We start from the raw sequence: 14687 nt of genomic DNA, 5'->3' as shown, positions 1-14687 counted from the left end.
TCCCAAGGACATCACCGGGAACATCCATTATTTACCGGACTGTATACAGTCATCCTCTTGGGACATTTTGAAGCACATTAGAAAGGGGTTTCCACTGAACTAAACAGTTCCAGATTACTGGGCTTTCTTAAGACTTCTCTGTGCTTCTTTTAGTATTATTTCTGTCTTCTCTCTTGCCATGAGCTCGATCTTTTCCCTCGCCTGCCTATCCTGCCTCGTGTTCAATTGCCTTTTCTCATCTATTACAGACATCTGGGCTTTGGAAAATCGGTGGTAAGATAAGTACAAATAACACTTGGGAAGGGGAAGCTTTATGATATGTGAATTATATCTTAATAAAGCTATTTTTAAGCGAATAGCAGACTGTGAAATCGTACAAAAGGTGAGATGCCACATCACTCTGTTTATCTTGATAATAAACTATTTCACTCTCTTTTACAAACATAAAAGCACAAATAGGCTCTGAGTGAGGACACAGGATGCCCGCATAGGTCATATGCCCAGGAGTTAACGTATGGTCGTTAGGACATCCCTTTTTGCTTACTTAGGTGATCTTCTGGCTTAGTTCTTAATCCTGTCATTGAGTTATTTTTAATAAGATGTAGTGTGACAGCAGATTCTTTGTCGAAAGGCTCCTCCCAATTCCTTTGTTCTTTCATTTGGCATTTGGGGATCATCTCCGATGCACCAGGCCCTAGAAATAAACATGAATCTCTGAGTAACTAAGGTCTTCCTTGGGTAGATGTTTGGTGCACATCCCTAGGAAGCAGGAGTTTTAACGCTTCCTGGATTTTGTTCCCATAATAACCCCATGGCCCCCCGATCCAGAGTCCCCAGGGAAGGATCATACCCAGCCGAGAGGGAGGCTGGCCTGTTGTTGGAGAGCTGACCCATGGAGGGGCGATCCTTGATCAGAGGAGGGTGCTGTGAACAGAACACTATCCTCCCGTGCTTCCTGAACCGCTGCATCTAGAACCGTGTGACTCGAAGTATGGCTGCTCAGACCAGCAGCCTTCACATCGCCTGATAGCTCGTCAGAAATACGTCAGAATCTTAGGCTCCACCCAAGACCTATTAAATTAGGGTCAGTCTTTTAAAAAGATGCTCAAGTGACTCATATGCTCATAAAAGTTTGAGAAGCACTGAGCTGGATAACACTATACACCAGCATGCTTAAAACCCCCAGCACTTGACCTGTTGCAGGAATCACATCTTTCAGAGCCCTTGGATGAACAATGCCAAACACGAGAGGCCACCATGTGACACAGAGGCACATGTGCCTGGCCCATAGGCAGAGACGGTCCTGGGGTTGCTGCACAGATGCTCAGCACGTTCACTGAGCAATCTGAGACCACCGCTGATCTCTTCACCGTGCCTGTCAGGTTCTATAACTCTTCTCCACTGACTCATCTCTTCATACACATGTGTTGCAATTTTCTTTAAAGACCAGCTTGTCGGCAGCATTCAAAGCTAGTTATTTGTCCTTTGTTGCAAAACTTCATCCATATTCCTGGAAACACACCCCCCACCACCACCACCACTCAGACCAAATTCAACTCCAGTCCTTGACATGATTTAATTCATTCACTCACTCGCTTGACAAGTACTTACCAAGTGTTTGCTATGCGCCAGGCCCTACCAGCCTCACCTGCATTTTCCATCCAGTGACCACCATGTAAACACTTGTGTCCTTTCTCAACCAAACAGATTGCTTGCTTGCTTGCTTTCCTTTAAGACTTAACTTTCAACTTCTTACGTAAAACTGAAACATATTTTTAAAGTAGAAACCATGACCTCTATCCTTAAAGGACGAATACTGTAAATGAAAAGGCAGACTCTATCACTTTGAAGCGGGTGAAGAACAAATTTTCAAGACCACAAAGGAATGACACCTGCTCTACTAGTACAAGAACTGGGTTGTGCGATGGGTCCGGAGGCTCAGTCAGTCAGAGCCTGTTTCCTCCATTAACCCACTTAGACAAGTCTCTTTGTCCCTCTGATTCTCAACTACTAAAAAAAAAATTAAATTAAAAAATTAAAAATTGTTCTGTACCATCTGATCTCAAAAATCTCTCCTCGTTGGGGCACTTGGGTGGCTCAGTCAGTTAAGCCTCCAACTCTTGATATCATCTCAGGTCGTGATCTCAGGGTTGTGAGATCAAGCCCCATGTCGGGCTCTGTGCTCAGGGACTCTGCTTAAGATTCTCCCTCTTCCTCCCCTCTGCCCCTCCCCCTGCTCACTCTCTCTTTCTCTCTCTGTCTCTCTGATGAATGAATAAATCTTTAAAAAAAACCCTCTCCTCATCTCTAATAATCCAAGTGCCTAAGGATGGAGCCTAAGCTAAACCCTGAAGAGATTCAATGTAAGAAACGCACAAGGTTGATTAGGGAGACTGTGTCATATCATCGTTAGGAGCTCTGGGTTTGACATCAGACAGTCTAAGCTCAAATCCCTGATCTGGTGTAAACTTAATACCCTGAGGCCTTTGACAGATCATCTCATCTCTTTGAGCCTTCGTTGTCCCGTGTGTAAAGGGGGTGTCATAATAGTGCGTACCTCGTAGGATGATTCTGAAGACGAAATCATTCCTGTAAAGTCCTTAGCCCGGTGCCTGATGATGGAGGGGCTACATAACAATGGTGATAGTGTCGACCATGATGGCTGGGAGACTTCCCGGAAGGTCTTTGTACAGCACACAGGCTGTTCCAGTAAGGATAAACTTCGAGTCTTAGTTGGAGGAACTAACAGGATAGATGATTTCAACCACAAGAAAACTGACAGGCCGGCAGCGGAGAAGCAAGAGAGGAATGCTAGGAGGTATGGAACGGAGGGCTTGGTTTGAAGAAAGCGCTGGAGGCGATGAAACGGTGCTTGAGTACAGAGGCTCTGGCACATGCGCAGATGAAGTGTTGAGGTTGAGGGACTAAAGGAAGGGAGGCCAGCCAGGTGCCTGCTGGTGGCCACCCCTGCATAAAGTACCAAGGGCTGGACGACAGGGCAAGCAGTGGGAAAGAAGAAACTGGAGCTCCCCAGGGCTCCCCAAGACCCTCCCTGAGAAATTCCTCTTGGTCTCCTACACACACATGCTTACTATTTCTTTCCACCCCAGTTAAAACTGGAGGAAGCACACGGCCATGCCCACGGGCATGAAGATTTGCGACGGGCTGAGATCACATCCTGTCTGTGAGTTCTGAGTCAGAGAATCCCGTAAGAGGATATCGAGCGTTACTAAGCAGGCCATGTCACTCTCAGCCTGGCTGTAGTCACAGATCTTGCTGGATAAGAACAGGACCCAAGGCCTCCAGGCATGGCATGGGCTCCGCAGCACCAGGTGGTTGCTATTACCAAGCCCAACAATAAGCCAAGCAGTGTACACGCTGTGTCATCCGGGACTCCTTCCTGATCTGCACCCCCAGGCTGCCCCGGCAGAGCCATGGGAGGCAACCGCTGCCTCCTGGAGAGATTCCAGGGGGGGAAGGTGGCAAGAATGTTGCCTGATTACAGATCAAATTGACCAGAACTTTGCTCCTGGGCTTATCATTGGTCATCTACCGGCATGCTTCACTTGGGCTTGGTGCGCTCTGGAGGATAGGCTCTTCTCTGCAACTTGCTGGATGGCAAACATTGGCCTGGCCGTGTATACACAGACATTGTCGTGTGACATACAGAGAGCTGTCTGGTGAGGCAGGACATCAGCAGGAAGGACGGGTCAGCAATCCCCCGACACGCACACACGCTCTCACACACACATCCCTACTGGAGCCAAGCAGGACTTCCACAATCCCAGTCACCATCTGCCAGGAAAGGATGTGGGGGAGGGCACTGGGCACAAGCTTTCCCAGCAGCACCTGTGGCCATGTCCCCAGGGCCATCACCAGGTGGACAGCTGAGCTAGTTGTGCGAGCAGAGAGTGTGGCCTCCTCTAGGCCATTACAGGAAGGGTCTCCCCAGTCCTTGGCGTTGGCTCGGGTATTCGGCAAGCAACTACTGAGTGCTGCTGTAGCAGCAATCATCCCAGATTCTCTGATGGATTCCACAAAGACGCTGATGATCTACTCGGTAGCCACAACACAGGGAAAAGAGAAGGCTTCCCAGAGACACCGACGTGTGCAGGATCCTGGACGATCAGTAGGCTGGTCCCACCAGTTTGGGTGGAGGGGACCACTTGTGCGAAGGCCTAACCTCGGGAGGCCCATTCGTTTGAGGAAGCAAGGGGGCTCTGCTTCTTCACGCAGCCCAGCAAACCCAATATTGCCAGTGACTGGGGTGCCCTCCTTCCCAATCCTGTCTCTCTCCTTCCAACCACCTGACCTCCTTGTGGGTCTGTCCCGCAGCAGGGAGTCACTGACTGTCCTCCACGGGAGGACCTTGTTGTTGGCAAACAGCTTTCCCTCTCAGTTCCTTGCTGGCCCGACTCTCCCTAAATCACGGGCCTGCCACAGCTCTGACAGCACCAGAACTTCAGCCCTAACAGCTGCATTGGAGACCTTCTTTCCTACGAAGAAACTTGGAGGCTTGTGCTCCAAGTCGGCGATCCACAAAATCGTGCTGTCAGAGCCAGAGGGTCTGGGGAGATGACTGAGGTGCTGCCTCGAGGGGCACAGCCAAGTCCAACGGGGCCATCTCTCTTCCACTCCCAATTCTCTTGTTCAGTGTCCTTCCATGCAAGGACTTGCAAAAGGAGGAGGGGGCCGAGAAACCACGGAGCCATCCACCCCTCTACCGCATGCAAGTCAAGCGCACACAGCATGGTAAGTATGCACAGACCCCAAAATCAGTGCGACCCAGACCGTGGCCTCAAAACATGCAAAACAAGAAGACAAACCATACACCTGTTCCATGTACAGGGGAGGCGGACACAGAAACAAGTAAGAGCCTTGAGAGAAGACTGAGCCAGACTAGGCAAGCCCAAACGCTTGTGACCACGTACAAGTTACTTAAACTTGGTGCCTCTGTTTCTTCACCTGCAAAATGGGCCTGATAATTGCACTTACCTTCTTGGGCAGTTATGAGCATTGAGTGAACGTCTAGAATAGAGCAGGACAACGCGTAAGCACGGAGGATCTGTTTACGAAGAGCTGTATGAGGTGCATAACTTCACGCCCGCGGCTGCAGGGACTCCGAATGAGGAGTAACTGAGTCTGTCTGGGGAGGCCCTCCAGGCCCAAGAAGGTGGTATTCATTCTGAATCCTAAAGTTTCAGAGATAAGAGCCACGCAAAGGGCTTCTAGGTTTAGGAAAAAAAAACAGAGTTCTTACAAAGCAGATTTTCAAATTTGAGATCAATTCATAGTGAAGGTCTTAGGAAGCTCTGCTCAGTGAATGAAACTTAGCAGCACATTTCACAAAGTGTCTTGTAGCAAAAAGTACAGAACGACAAGGTATGGGGACAGCGATGGTTTGGTAAGTGTTTAACCTTCCAGAAGGTGAGGGAGGCCAGATTTGTGGCATTTGGCCGCTTGTGATATAAATACCCCCCGGTTGATTTCTATCAGTGATGTCAGTGGCCTCAAAACATTCCTGGAAATGTAATAATAAATTACTAGTTGGCTCTCAGAAGCCACTGCAAGCGGGCTCTGGCACGCCACGATGTCAGGAGCGCTCTGAGAAACACAGGGCTCCTGGCCCCTTGCTCGGTGGCGGGACCGGTCATGCTCGGAGCACGCCTGGGGCAAAAGTCTTGGAGTGGCCAAGACTTTCTACAGACTGAGCTCCATGACTATTGATCTCTGATTTCATGCACTTAATTTGCCAGACAGAGAATCAACCCTGGGGGCTGTTTTGAACTTCATTTTATTAAAGGCTCCCGGATTTGTGGGGTTATACAAAGAGACCAGGGCTTAGGCTTCCCGCAGTGCGTGCAAGACCAAAGACCTGGATGAGAAAAGGCAAGCACTAAATGGGAGGATCTCTCCTAAATCCCTGAGCAGGGTCGGTCCCTTCTGGGCGGGGCGCTGCCTCTGAGGCCACTGCTTCTCCCCCTGCCTCACCCAAGCCGGCACCGTGGCAGAGTAAAGCAAAGCTCCACCCCCACCCCAGCCCCGCTCCCCGGGGCTCCCTCCCCTGCAAACGGATGGCTCGCCAGGAGCCTGCACCCGGCAGGACGGCAGGACGGAGGTCTGTGCCTACCTCCCGGCTCCTGTGGCTCCCGGGGTAAGATGACTCACGGATCCAACCTTTTCCCCAATCAGAAGGACTGGATGAAAGTCGGAGGGCGAGCATTCCTGCTACAGTTACCGTTAGGTAATTGTGCAGAAAGGCTTCTTCTGGAACACACGCTATGCCTTGACTTCTTCTTAAGGATAAAAACGTCACCTGCCAGGAGAGGAATGTTACACATTACAACGAAGTTCCTGTCTTTGCAGACAATAGGGAGTTAAGTAAATCCTACTCTTTCTGTAGCATCCCATAACCAAAAGCATCACTGATTCCGGCACTGTGCAGAAACACAGCGTGCTTTAGGATCGGCCAGACCTGTGCCTCAGTGTTGTCATCTATAAAATGGGGGTGCTCGTAATACACGCTACCTGTGTATGGGTCCCTGTGGTGAGGACCCAGTGAAATCTGCTAGGTAGTGCAACCTGTATCACACTGGACCTCTACACTGGCTAGAACTCTCTGTGACGGGCATTATGGCATCATGTAAAGAATATGAATTTTGGAGTCAGACCAATCACATGATGGATGCGACTTGAGCCCTCATTTTATCGTCTGCAAAATAATAACAATTCCTGCATTACAGGGCCATTGTGCAGATTAAAAATCATGCAATGTGGTTAGCACAATATCTAGCTTACAATACTTGCTCAATAAATGATAATATTAATATTTTGACCATTATTTAAGTCATTATACAGCCTGGCCTAAGTGAGAATATCAGCTATTCCCAACTTGGTTGGCCTTTCAGAAACGAATAGGCAACCCGACCAAAAACTTAAGAAACAGCAAAGCTGGGGGGCTCAGTCGGTGAAGCGTCTGCCTTTGGCTCAGGTCATGATCCCGGGCGGTCCCGGGATCGAGCCCCACATCATGCAGGGAGCCTGCTTCTCCCTCTCCCTCTGCATGCCCCTCCCCCTACTCTCTCTCTGTGAAATAAATAAATTAAATCTTAAAAAAAAAAAACAGTGAAAGAGTCCTATATATACATATATTTTTTATCATCATTCTGGTTTACAAAACATGTCCACAACTTCATTTGCACCCCAACGCCAGTCTTGTGAGGGGAGCAGGACAACCCTTGGGTATTATTACTGCTTTGCCTCACCATCAGCAGTCTGCCTCAGAGAGGTTAAGTCACTTGTCTAGGTCACACAGCAAATGAGTGATAGAGCCAAGGCCAAAATGGAGGTCTTCCAGTTTTGTATGGACTGTCCTTCCTACGGCCCTAAGGCTGTATCTTCATAGTTTGTTCTTCCACTTATCCCACAAACCTTTACTTTTTACATTTTGCATGTCAGTCACTATGCTAAGTGGGTTCTGCCAATCCAAAGATGAATAAAAGAAAGTACTTGCCCTCTAACCAAGATAATGTAAGAAAACTTTCCCTCTCCACCGGCACCCCACCCCTGCCACCCCCACCAGGGAATTTTAAAGAGAATATTTTTATCAATTACATGACTCTCAATGTTTTTAAAAGCTGTGTTTGTGAATAAGATGATCAAATTAAAAATGGGACAATGACTTTCACTGGAGCCGTAACATATAAAATTAATATAACAACATTAAAATGATATTCAAATCATTAAAGTGAATTTTTAAAAATTTTTTTAAAAATTTTTAAAAGTTGTTTTATTTTTCAAATTAGCATCACCACTAACAAGATTGGCCAGTTTGCTGAAAGGAATCTAAATATGCCAATCCATGTTACGTGCAACACACAGATTCAAAAGCAAACAAACAGACAAACAGAAAAAAAAAAAAAAACCTCTTAGCTTTGTTTAGGTCTGGGTCTCCTTGGACCAGTTTTCCTCCAGCTTTGCTCTGACCCCAGCCACTGTGAGAAGAAGCTATGATACTCTATGGGTTCCAGAATGTTCTGTCCTTGGAAGATCTCCATTTAGAGTTTTTGGCCAAATATCCCACTAATTCCCTTCTGACTAAGGCACTTTGGGGTCAGCTGAACTTGGGGTCTATGGGGATTACAGAAAAGGGACTGGGGGCAGAGTTCACACCAAGGCTACATCTTTCAGAAATTTGGGGTAAAGCCAGACTCTGCTATAGGGATTTAAGGGGGAGTTAACCCGGGGAAGCTTTTCCCTAAAAAAAGAATGCTAAAGTTAATATTGCTATTCTTTTATTACCCACAATAAAAATAGCTACCACTTAATAAGAAACAAGTATGTGCCCCGCACTTCTCATACTTTATTTATAATCCCTATAAATAATAATATTGCAAAGTATTATAATTCCTATTGCACAGATGATACAATCAAGGCTCAGAAGGTTAAGTGATTTCCCCAAGGTCATGTAGTAAGAGGCAGAGATGGCATTTGAAACCAAGATCTCTGTCTTCTTCTTCCTCTTCCTCTTCCTCTTCTTCTTCTTCTTCTTCTTCTTCTTCTTCTTCTTCTTCTTCTCTCTATGTCTCTGCTACCGCATCCAACATTTTCCCCCAAAAGCAGCAAGACTAGCCCTGAAGTATGTGTGTCTAGGCAGGAAATTGTTTGTCTAAACATATTTACTGATTATCGCCTACACACCCGGCACTATATTAGGCGCGAGGAATTGTGAAGAATTCTTGGTTTGGACTTATTTCTTGACTTGAGACAAATTTGCCTCTTTGTATCTTGTTCCCTCATTAACCAGGGATCTATTTCTCTAGTCACAGGACAAAATACAAAAATCAGAAGCTTCTTTCTAAGGCTCAGGGAGAGCTTAAATGAGAAATCTCGTTCAGCCAAAAATCACAAGGATATTAATAGCTCATTGGAATGTCATAGATCCCATAGAGCGTAGTTCATGTCTGAGTGACAATTTTTAAAAGGATCTCAAGAAACTTGGACCAGGGTATGTGCGTTATATTTTTAGAGAATCACCAATCTTCCCCTACTTTACTTAATTAACATCACAAAGATTGCTGTTGGACTTCCTGTGGAGTATATCCTGAGAACCTTCCCCAGAATTGGCTGTTGGTTCTGGTGTGATGAGTAGGGCAGCTGATCCTCAAGCAGTGGGTGAAGGGTAAAAGGGGCCAATATGAGGTCAGGGAGGGGGGGGCAAGGAATCGTATTTTTAAAAAGCACATTCAATATTATAATACATTGTAACATTTAGAAAATGAAATTCATTGTTTTCATAATAAAACTTGGAAAATAATGCTTGACAATCTCTTTGCTATGGGGCACTGGCATCAAAACACGGGCCTGAGAAGTGGGGGTACAGCGGCTTCCCCTGCAGCCTTAATTCCGTAGCCAAGCCCTCATATCCTTGTTTTGTTAGCAAAACTCTAAGTCGTCATTTTAGGGACTGGATTTTAGATGTTTGTTTTTGGTTTTGCTTGTTTCGTTTTTCATCTTCTTCACTGAAAGGAAAAACAAACCATGGTTTTCTTGTCCCTAAATGGCATGGGAGGGAGAAATGTATGAATAAATTACGTCCTAATGGGTGTTTGGAGACTCTTACACACCCACCTGGGTTCCACTAGGCTTGGGAAGCAGGAAGCATAGGGCTTGCCCACTTCATAGAGCAAGAATGTCCAGTAAGTCTAGCCTGGCTTAATGTCACTGAACGGAGATCCTGGCCATCACGTACCCTGGGTCAGGGCTCATGTGAGGCCCTCCCCCGCCCCCCGCCACTCTTCATCCCCCTTCATCACAGAAGAAGAGTTTAATTGGTCACCTCATTGTCTTTTAAAAAATTATATTTTCACGAGTTCCTTTAGAGCAGAGTCTCAGGGGACGTCGGATGCTTTAGTGGTTTAAAACTAGTTCATGAGACTAATGGCAAAAATCAATAATTTACTAGAAGGAAAGGAGGGAGGGAGCGCGGGAGGCAGCCACATGGCTGGCCAGGTGTGTGAATCCATCTTTCTGAAGGCAATATACAATGAGCAGGGCTCTCAGCAGCCAAAGGATATTGCAGGTGATCAAAAGAAAGGTGTAGGTGGGGAGCATTAGACCCAGGCCTTGCATTCGGGGAGGATGGAGTCAACATTCCACATTTTCACGAAAGTGTTAACCGTTAGAGAAGCAATTTCAACAAATCATAATATTTGTGATTCCCTTGGACAATTTCTTGTTAATATCTTAACGTACCAGGACCTCACAGGGGTCCTGGTTAAGGCCATTAAGGTCGAAGTTGGAAGTATAATAGTACCAAGCAAATACAGGTCACTCAGGATCCAAATAGGAAGCAGGAAGCAGTTCCTGATCCCAGAAGGAAAATGGATCTTGGGAGATACGATCCACTGATGCCTGCATAATTTTAAGCTTGACGTGCTTTCTCTCTCCCTCTCTCTCGTGTTCTACATCTATTATGAATCTGCCTAAGATTTCATTTGAAGAAATAGTTCCACTGCTGAAAAAATATTTTTTTAAATACCAGACAAAAGCCATTACAATGGAACGACCTTCCTCTTGAGAACAATGTTTAAAACTGGATAGGATATTGAAATAGAACTTTCAGTTGGAAGTAGTAAAGAACAAAGACAATAGTAAGGAAATTTCTGGGACAACATTTAGGGAAAGGCAGAGCCCAGAATGATAAGCCCAGCATTCAAAGTTGCTTCATCCTCGGGGCGTTTGCCAAGAGAAAGTAAAACCTATAAATCCAAACTGAGACTGTGGTGATTTTGTGGGACGTAGATAAAGTCAAAGTGTAGAGCCTCCCTTGTACTCTGTCAAGGGAATGCAAATTCCACTACGGAAAATAGTATGGAGGCTCCTCAAAATATTAAAAATGGAGCTACCGTGGGATCCAGCAATGCCTCTACTGGATATATATCCAAAGGAAATGAAATCACCGTCTCAAAAAGATACCTGCACTCCTGTGTTTGTGGCAGCGTTATTCACAAGAGCCAAGATACGGAAATAACCTATAATATAATTTTGAACATAGAAAATCTAAAAGAAACTGTATTTAAATCATTAGAATTAATAACAGGATACAAAATCAATATACAAAAATCAATCATGTTATTATAATCTACTAATAACAAAAACTAAAAAATGAAAAAATTTTAAAGATACCAGTTACAACAGCATCAAAAACGTCAATCTCTAATGAATAAATCCAGCATAAGATGTGCAAGACTATTATGTGAAAAACTAGAAATCCTTATTGAGAAGCATTAAAGAAAAGATAGTCCATGTTCATGAAGGAGAAAACTTATGAAAAAATGTCAGTTTCCCCATTACTCTAAAAGTCATTGTCATTACAATCAAAATCGCAACTGGTTATTTTTCTGGCGTTTGACCCACTGACTCTAAAATGTATATGTATATGGAAATGCAAAGGGGAAAGAAGAGCAAAAACACTGTTGAAGAAGAAAAACAAGGTGAGAGAATTCATTCTACCAGACACCATGTTTTATTTTAAAGCTGTAGATCTAAAACAGTGTGGTCTTGGCCCAAAGACGGAAAAATAAAACAGCAGAACTCAGAAACAGACACATACACATACTGTGACCAGTGAGGTGATCAGCGTGGGAAAGGATGGTCTGTCCCACTGTAATGGGACAATTGGGTATTCATGGAGAAAAAAATGCCAGTGGATCCCTAACTCACACCATATGTAAAAACCAACTCCAGGAGAACTAAAGAACTAAATGTGAAAGACAAAACTATAAAGTTCTTAGAGGAAAACAGCAGAAATCTTCAGGCAGGGAATGATCTCTTGAACAAGATGCAAAAAGTAATATCCATATTGGAAATGATTGATAAATTTGCATTAAAATTAAGAATTTTGGTTTAGCATATGACATCATCTTGCAAGTGAAAAGACCAAGCTACAGAGTGAGAGAAATTATTTGAAAGACATGCAACTCTAGAATAGGTAAGGAATATCTACAAATCACGTGTAAAAAGACAGAAAACCAATGGACAAAAGACATTCATAAATAGACACTTCACGGAGTGAATCCAAGTGGTCAAAAAACATGTGGAAAAGGATTCAATACCATCGCTACTCAGAGAAATGAAAGCCCAGACCACAGTAGACTGCCACTGCACACATCCATCAGACTGGCAAAAGATTCAAAGTTCTGCCAAGGACAAACGTTGGCCAGAGTGCGATGAGGGTGAAAAGTCTGACCTTACATACACGTCCCCATGACCCAGCAATCCTATGCAGGGTATGCGCCCTAGATTAGAGAGATGGATGCACGTACGTGTCCACCAGGTTGGGTGTAAAGCATGTCTATACAGTGCGGTGGTAATAACCCAAAAGGGGCGATCCATGAGCGGGTCGTGCATGCATCAAAGGTGACATATTACTTCATGGGAAAACCGAAGAGAAATGAAAAGGAGCAAAACGACAGCTGCACCCAATATGAATCTGACAAATACATCGACACGAAATGACAGATGTGATATGATCCTATCTAAATAAAGAAAATGCTAGAGATGCCACCTGATAGTCACATTACACAGAAGATCAGGCAAAATTGAGGGTGGTGCTTCCCTCCAGGAGCGAGGGATGGGCTGTGACTCTCAAGGAAACCCAGGACACTTCCGGAATGCTGGCAATGTTCTATTTTTTTTAAGATTTTATTTATTTTTTTGACAGAGAAAGAGAGAGAGAGACAGCCAGCAAGAGAGGGAACACAAGCAGGGGGAGTGGGAGAGGAAGAAGCAGGCTCCCAGCGGAGCAGGGAGCCTGATGTGGGGCTCGATCCCAGGACCCTGGGATCATGCCCTGAGCTGAAGGCAGACGCTTAACAACTGAGCCACCTAGGTGCCCCCCGATATTCTATTTCTTGGCCAGGGTGGTGAAACCTGGGTATTATTTGCTTTATAATTATTTGCATTATGGTACATCTGTTTTATATACTTTTCTGTATGTGTGTTGGATTCCATCATTTTTGAAAGATTGAAGAAAGGAAAGAAAAGAAAATTGCCAGAACAAATAATTGCCAAGATCTCTTCCCATTGTTGAATGCTTGTTTTTTTGTGGTGGTGGTGGTGGTGTTTTGTTTTTCATCTGGACTCCAAACCAGAAATCCATCACCAGGTGAAGAGGAAAATGTCTGGGGGCTCCTGGGGGCCTCAATCAGTTAAGTGTCCAAACTCTTGGTTTCATCTCAGGCCATGATCCCGGGATCTTGGGATCGAGCTCCTTGTTGGGCTCTGAACTCAGCGAGGAGTGTGCTTGGGATTCTCTCTCCCTCTGCCCCTCCCCCTGCTTGCTCTCTCTCTCTTTAAAATAAATAAATCTTAAAAAAAAAAAGAAGAGGAAGAAGAAGAAGAGAATGTCTGGGAGAAGGAGGGGCTTTATGCCGTCTGTCAGACAAGCTGCCTTTTCAGAGTCAACAGGTAGACACCCACCTAAGTATTTCCACCAAAAAGATGCCATGCCAAGTTTCAGATCCCCAAGAGAGGCTGAAAGTTCCTGAGAACTGGCCTCCTTCCAGAGTGCTCCCTTGGCTCTTTAGGGAGAGAGGGATAGGTAATTCCGTCTTTAGGGACAAGGTAGGCATAGGTTCCTTCTGGGAGACATAGAGCCCAGAGGCCAGGCCCGGCCCAAACTTGACCCCAGTGAACAGCCTATTTTTGAGAAAGAAAACGAAATAGCCTCTTTTCAGTAACAGAGACTCTTTGACCAAAGCTCTGCCGACAGGTCCTTCAGGCACAAACCAGCTGGTCAAAACTGGACACCCCAAATCTTCAGCTCCTTGGGACCAGGTGTCATGTTAGCAGGGTGCTAGTGAGGAATACCCCGAAGGCCTAGGTCCCCAACTCAGCCCTCCCATCCCTGTGGAAGTAGAACGGCCTACTGAGAGCCCTGGAAAGGCACACGTCCCACCGTGGAAGACACTTGAGAGGGCAGCCATGCACAAGTCGCCCACATCCAATCAGAATATTCACTTTGACAGAATTTTGGGTGAAGTGCAGGGGTACCGTTAGAGGAACAATTAAGTCAAAAAAATCTTGGCCAAAGAGGCAACATACCCTCGGTGATCCAGGAATGTTTGAGGATGGTGGGCAGGTCAGTGGTTTGGCTGGAAAGTTGCAAACTTCTTTTTCCAGTTTTACTGAGATATAAATGACCTAGAACATTGTATTCATTTCAGGTACAACATGATAACTTGATCTATGCAGACATTACAACATGATTTCCACAATATGTGTCGTTAACAGCCATCCCCTGACCTAGTTGCAATTTTTGTTCTTGGGATGAAAACTTTTCAGATCTATTCTCTTAGCAACTTCCAAATACACAAGACAGGATTGTTCACTTTGGTGGCCTTGCTGCACCTTACGTTCCCCAGAACTTCTTATGTTCTAACTAGAAGTTTGTACCTTTTGAGCCCATTTCCCCATTTCGCTCACCCCGCACCCCCTGCCTCCAGCGACCACACAGCCACTCTGTGGCTCTGAGTCCAGTGTGTGGATTCCACATATAAGCGAGATCGTGTGGTATTCAACTTTCTCTGACTTCTTCCCCATAGCACAATGCCCTCAAGGTCCACCCGTACCATTGCAAATGGCAGGATTTCCTTTTTTTTTTTTATAGCTGAATAATGTTCCAT

The 14687-nt window shown here is 45.3% G+C and overlaps 1 long non-coding RNA gene across 1 annotated transcript; it reads right to left on the bottom strand.

Moving 5' to 3' along the window:
- Positions 1 to 523: 523 nt before the first annotated feature.
- On the bottom strand, positions 524 to 6308 carry LOC121101232. The gene is made up of 3 exons (XR_005833196.1): positions 6131 to 6308; positions 4996 to 5228; positions 524 to 694 (listed from the first exon to the last, which is right to left on the bottom strand). It is a non-coding gene; the product is annotated as an uncharacterized LOC121101232 (long non-coding RNA).
- Positions 6309 to 14687: the final 8379 nt, after the last annotated feature.

This window comes from Ursus maritimus, unplaced genomic scaffold (genome assembly GCF_017311325.1).
Source record: "Ursus maritimus isolate PB19 unplaced genomic scaffold, ASM1731132v1 scaffold_7, whole genome shotgun sequence".
In the NCBI taxonomy this organism is placed as follows: domain Eukaryota; kingdom Metazoa; phylum Chordata; class Mammalia; order Carnivora; family Ursidae; genus Ursus; species Ursus maritimus.
Note: the sequence above shows the minus strand (reverse complement) of the source record. Positions and strands in the feature narration are given on the sequence as shown.